Source organism: Lytechinus pictus, chromosome 16, assembly GCF_037042905.1.
Source record: "Lytechinus pictus isolate F3 Inbred chromosome 16, Lp3.0, whole genome shotgun sequence".
Lineage (NCBI taxonomy): Eukaryota > Metazoa > Echinodermata > Echinoidea > Temnopleuroida > Toxopneustidae > Lytechinus > Lytechinus pictus.
In genome coordinates, this window is record NC_087260.1 from 4239456 (window position 1) to 4246500 (window position 7045).

Here is a 7045-nt window from a genome sequence, read left to right on the forward strand (position 1 = left end):
CCCAAACTTTCTCTCATTTGAGGAGGGAGAAGTCTTGGAGAACAGAATAATCCCAAATATGTGTATTCGGATGGATTTGTAGCTGATTCGGTCCCGGTGTAATCCAGGCTTTCAGTAGCCCACATACAGAACCTGTTGATCAATGTGGAGGTTACATAAATGTGTAGTCTATAGTGTGTTAACGTACAGGTGTACTTTTTTGCATTCCATTCCTAGCTGTTTTTCCAGACAATTAATGTACATCGTACCTTAATTTTACAGTGTACAATATAATTATGTTATGTACGTACGTGTATGTAGATTGTGAGTTGGACTAGTAAGTTGCCAAGATATGAATTTTGCATCAAAGTTCTTAATGTAAACATGCACATGATGTACACTGTACACATATAGTTAGGTTAGTAATTTATTTTTATCCAACAAAGTAATATATTATGTGACAAATATGTATGATGAAAACTGTGTGGGAATATGCATTATGTAAAATTAATGTTTCTAATTAAAGTTACAAGTAGTATTTTAGGTTGTTCTGATTGGCTTTTGACAAACATCGTATAATCTAGAAATAGATCCCTTTAGATTTTATATAGCCAACAATTTAATATTTGTTAGAGTTATCATCAAGACAGATATACATGTACAGGTAATCTGAGCTTTTACCAATCTGAATTTGTGTGGATATTGATAATTTTGGAGAGTTCAGTCATGTACATGTAGATTTACAAGGTACATGTACTAGCTTGCTCATGAAACTACAACCATTCTAATGTTATGTAGGCCTAAATTCCAATGAAAATGTAAATTATGATGAGTCGCATGATTTGTACTACCGTAGTTTGTCTTATTCATTATGTACATGTACAATGTACTTGTATGATTTTTTTATTGTGTAAGAAGGTAAGAAGGAACATCTATCAATTAACTAGAAAAATTTGCCTGATAATCAATGCTTTGTTTGCTGCTTATGTATATTACAGTTTATATACCATGTTGTTTTTTATTTGTTCTAACAGATTTTAATAGAAGCTGAAGCTTTGATTGGTTTTTACTTGATTTGTTATAGGAATATTCATGTCATTGGAAGGAGGAGGCCTGTTAAGAATTATAATGTAAAAAATGTGTTTCAAATACATGTAGAGGTACATGTATATAGAAAGAGCTAAATACAGATATTTAAAAATGAATTCATTATACATATATACTCTGAATGGGACACGAGCATTTTACTCTGTGAACCAAATTAACAAATATATGTGAAAACCAAAATTTTCATCAACAAAATACTTCTGGGTCCCGTAACACAAAGGTTAGCGATTAATCGTACGCTTGATTTTTATTGTTGATTGTACATTGTAGTCAATGCAATCAATTGTAGAAAAATGTTCTACAATCATTGCTAAGCTTTGTGTTACAGGCCCTTGATGAATTTTCTAGTTGCAAAGTTAACATTTATACATGTATTTTCTGTAAACTATATAGTGTGAACAGCTAACAAGATATTATATTTTACTGTATTTCATTAATATGCCATGCTCATCATTTTATAGCTCAGGTACTGTATTGGAGATGCATTTGTTGCATCCCCATTCATCAAAAAGCAGATTAAAGTGTGATTATCTTGAATTCATATGATTGGACTGAGCTAGGAAAATCTCTCTGCCAAGTAAATCAGTAAAAAGTGTTTGCCAATAGAAATTGTATTTTGCTGCAGTTGTGATTGATTAAACATGACTAATTTCATGTAAATGTGTTGTATAACAATTTCTGTAAAGATGCAGTCTTAGTTTGTAAGCAATTTTAGACATTAATTATGAAAACAATTGCCAAGACACAGTTCAAAGTACATATGAGAACAGACCTGCCAACCAGTACGTTTTTGGCGTATTTAGTACGTTTTTGCAACCAAAATACGGCAGTACGTTTTTTCTTTAAAAATTATGTTTTTGTTAAAAATAAATTATTATTTTTTTTTTTACAAAATCGTAATTGATTGAGAAAAATCATCTCTATATGTCTCTATTACATAAAACTTACACAAATATGGTTATTAGATCAATGTAATTTCAGGTAACTTGGTTTTTTTTCAATCATTTTGTTAAAACCAGGGCAAGATATACACATGTTTCAATGTTTTTTTTTCATCTGCAAGAGCTTTGCGCATTTTAGCTTGCATGCAGCTTGAGCGCCGTGATGAGCGAGTGCGCCACGCATTTTATTATAAAATACACTTTTTTTTGGAAAAATACAGTTTTTTTTATCACAGAGGTTGGCAGGTCTGTGAGAATCGATGCCTGTAGAAGTGTTTGCCTTTAGCAATCTGTGATATGTTATGAACATGTCTGCTAGAAATACTTAAAACAGTATCAAATAATGATAAAGCCTCAAGTGGTTTATAAATCAGTGATTTGTCTTTAGCAATTCTGATATTTATCAGAAATATATAATCAATAGAAAGTGTGGAACAGTAACAGTGATGCCAAAAACTTACTTTTATTCTTAATGCTCAGTCAGTGACATAACATTTGCTCAGGACTGCGACATTCAGCTCTAATCCTAATATCTCAGAGGACTATGGGTAAAAGACCTAGGATTGTAATATAGTTATTGGTTCAGAATAATGTAAAAATAAGGATTAGGGATTATTTAGTTTTTGAGGTTTAGTTTTATGTTTGGCTTTATAACAGTGCAGATTGTCCATCAGAGTAATTGTCGCCAGAGCAATTGTCGTCGGAGCAAATGTTAGAAAATTGCTTGGTCACACAGGCAAAACTGACTCCTGACTGATCAAAAATATTACATTATTACCACTGACGTCCCATTGATCAGTTCGGAGTTGGTTTTGTTGGCGTGCCTGTACATCAGCATTAGTTGAGCAATGACTTAAATTATTACATGATATCATACTTCAAATTCCAACCAGTTTGAATGTTTTAGGTTCTTGTGTAAATATTTCTTTGCATACATAGAATATAAACAGTATATAGAATTTTAGATAATATTTTTGCAGTTGTGTATAGCCTTTATAAGCTCTGGTAGAATTCCTTCAGGGATTATTGGTTTCTCATGAAACCTGAAGACAAGATTACAAGTGCTGTACATAACTGTACGTTTACTAGCATGAACATATATTCATGCAGGTGCAGTATTTCTAGGATTTCACAATTTGAAGTAGGGGGCACTGTATACCGGTAACTTTGCCTAAAATAAAGTCAAAGCTCATGAGACCACAGGCATTTGATCAATTTTAATACATGAATTTAACTTTGTAGAAGAGGTATATATGTAACTTAATTCAACTTGAGGGAATATTTGGCTTTTGAAGGTCAACTTCCAACAAGTTTACCTGTATTTTTGACAGCAAAAGGTCATCCCCCAAATGGTAATATATAATCCCTCATAAATAGAAGCAGATACTGTTTCCAATACTATCCTCATCACCAAGGGGGGGGGGGGGGGTTAACAGTGCTCAAGAAATGGGCTCTTGTCATCACAGATCACTGTATTGTGTAAAACTTTTTTTTTGAGGGGGGGGGGGTAATTGCCCATTTAAGTCTGGGTTTAAGCATTGGTCAAACAAAACCAAAAAAACCACCAAAATTAGTAATTCCATCCATTAAACTTATGTTACATTAGTACATTATGTATATCTTAAATTACAATATACTTGTATCATGTGATCAATATGTTACTTACTGTACATTTATCAACAATATATTGTTTATATTCCCATTAGTTTAATTGTCTTTAAAAGATCAAATGCATATGATACATTTATAACTAGAATGTTCTGTTTGTGTTGAATTGCCTCTATAGTTTTATAATGTATTCCGAGCCCATGACAAACCAAAGATAACACAAGTATTCCCTGTGAGAATGGCGATTGATGGTAGTTTTATTTGAACAATAGACTGGTTTACTAATGTAGTCAAATTTATGGATGTTTCTTGACTTTCTTCCCTCGGGGCCTAGTAACGAGTTATTCCATTAACCTGTACCTAACAATGGTATTTCAATACTTGGAATCCACTTTGCATACATTAGTTGTTGCTATGTCGGGCAAACCTCGGCAAGCTTTCCGGTTGTTAGAGGCAACCTTTGTTAAACTGGTATGCATAAAATTTGCATATGTTAGTAAACCGGTCTATTGATCGCTAATAATGACCCAGAGTTAGAATCAAAACCCACAAAGAATCAGTGGCTATTGAGGTTTGTGAGAGAGGTCTGGCCCATTGATATCAATAGAGCTTCTACACTCTTGAGACCACCGAAAGCAATTAAAGTACTCCATAAGGTCGAGCGCGCACAAAAGTTTCACACTTTTTTCTTTTGCGTGTGCGTACTTGGAGTACTTCACGCGTTGGTATGGCCACATGTACTGTTATGGTGTCATGAACTACTTTCTCTGGCCTCAGTGATTGTGCTTGCATTGGGAGCATGTGTCATGGAATTGCGTGCATGCAAGGTCCAACCAGTAATGGATATCGATGGTCTGACCTTTCTAATATTCTGATGATAGAATAGCACTTGTTCTATTCAAAGGTATAAAGCTTTAAAATGATTGAATACCTGAATCGTCATGCAAGTCAATTTAACTTTAATATACATGTATGAACTCTAAAACAGTAATATATTCTTTTTCTTAAAGGACAAGTCCACCCCAACAAAAAGTTAATTTTAACAACAAGAGAAAAATCCTACAAGCAAAACGCTGAAAATTTCATCAAAATCGGATGTAAAATAAGAAAGTTATGACATTTTAAAGTTTCGCTTAATTTCACAAAACGGTTATATTCACATCCTGGTCGGTATGCAAATTGGCAGACTGATGACGTCACCCACTCACTATTTCCTTTGTATTTTATTATATGAAATATGAAAAATTCTAATTTTCTCCTCATTGTCATGTGAAACTAAATTATATTCCTTCCTGAACATGTGGAGCTACCATTATTTTAACACTTATTGTTAAGTCCAGTTGATCCTAATTGTCAAATCTGTAAAAATTGAAATATTGTAAAATTCAAACAATAAAAAACAAAAGAAATAGTGAGGGACATCATCGACTCTCATTTGCATATCGCTTAATTGGGCATTCAACTGTTTTGTGAAAAATAAGCGAAATTTTAAAACGTCATAACTTTCTGATTTTACATCCGATTTCGATGAAATTTGTAGCGTTATGTTTGTTTGATTTTTCTCTATCGATTCAAATCAACAATTTTCTTGGGTGGACTTGACCTTTAAAGAACCTACATGTACTTGGACCTTTCATAAGTGACAATGATTGTGATTATTAAGTGTCCTGAATGAAAAAATAAAATGTTTTATAAAGGAATGTGCAATTGTATTTCAGTTAAATACAGTAATAAAAGTAATATATACCTGTTTGAACAAGTTTTATAGAATTTACTTTAATACCTCACTTAGAAATCATAAATTTGCTCATGCCTTTTGTGTATCAATTCCCAAATGAGGTTATTTTTGTGTGTGCTATTAAGGTATATGTAGTCGTACATGTAATACAATATGTACATGTACATTGTCATAGAAATATACACTAAAGTTTTGTATATATTGTGTGCATTAAAAACAAGTTACTTGTGCAAGACCAATATTTGGTTTTTACTTTTAAATTATCTGTGTCAATAATTATTTAAGAGAGTGACTATTTTTTTTATCTGAGGGTCAAGTGACTGACATAAAGACATTTAACTCACTTTCTGGTAATTTTGACATTTTGGTAGAAAAATTCATAAATAAACTAGAAACACATATTCACTTGATTTTGAAAAGCAAACAATTAATTGGACTTCCTACATGCATTGCCCATTATGTAATTTAAATATTGTCATATCATATAATCAAGTGAGTTAATCACATGCTCTACCTTCATTTAGTCTAATGCCATTTCGTCTAACAACCATTTGGTCCAATCATCACTTATCACCAGTTTGTCTAGGACCATTTGTCTTATAACCAGTTGGTCTAATACCCATTTTTTAAAATTCATTTTGCCAAATTAACACTTAGTCCATTAGACCAAATGGTAAATGGACTAAATGGCTATTGGATAAACTGGTGATTAGAGGAAATGGCAATTAGACCTTGTGGATAGTGGACGAACTGATGGTAGACCAAATGATAGTAAACAAGTAGGCAATTAGAGGAATTGGCATTAGACCAATTGGAAATAAACCTAGATAAATACATGAAATGATAGATCATTACTGACTCCTAATGATAAGGGTGATCAACACTGATCACCCATGATGAAGGCTGAAGATGATGGTTATGGTGATGAAGATGGTGGTGGTGATGGTGGTTATTGTAGTGAAGAAGATATAATGATGGTGGTGATAATAATGATGGTGATGATGAAGACGGCGATGGTGATGATAACGATGGTGATGATGGGGGCATTGTGATAATAATTATGACAGAAAGTCCCGAGATGATCAAGTTTATGTGGATGCTACATGTAAGCAATGGTCGGTCGTTAAACAGATTATTGAAATGAAAGAAACAAAAAGAATTGGTATAAGGGGAATAGATGTGTTGTAGTCTGAAAATCAACATTAATATTCCTACTTAAACACAACAACTCTAATAGATATGGCAGAAAAGAGGCATGACTCAATTTTTTTTGAAAAACTGCTAAATTTTCCTCTCAACACTGCCAATTGAAGAATTGATAGATATTTACTCTTTACTCTCACTTTTCAATTTTCACTACTTTATAAAAAGAATCACATGGATATTAAAAATTAAGACATTACAAAGATTTGTCTTTTTTAAACCACATGCATTACTCACACGTTGCATCATTTTATGTTAAAATTGACAAAATCATTTCTTCATTCAATTCTAAATGCAACTTGAAATTGCAAATTAAAATGACCATTTCAAGAATCAATACAGCAGAATGATACCAGCTAGGGCCTTGTTGCATGAAAGACCAAACAAACACTTTGCCGTTTATCAAAAAGCAACTACCATGGTAATAAAGCTCAAGTCAACAGCCAATCAAACTCACGGATTCCATAGA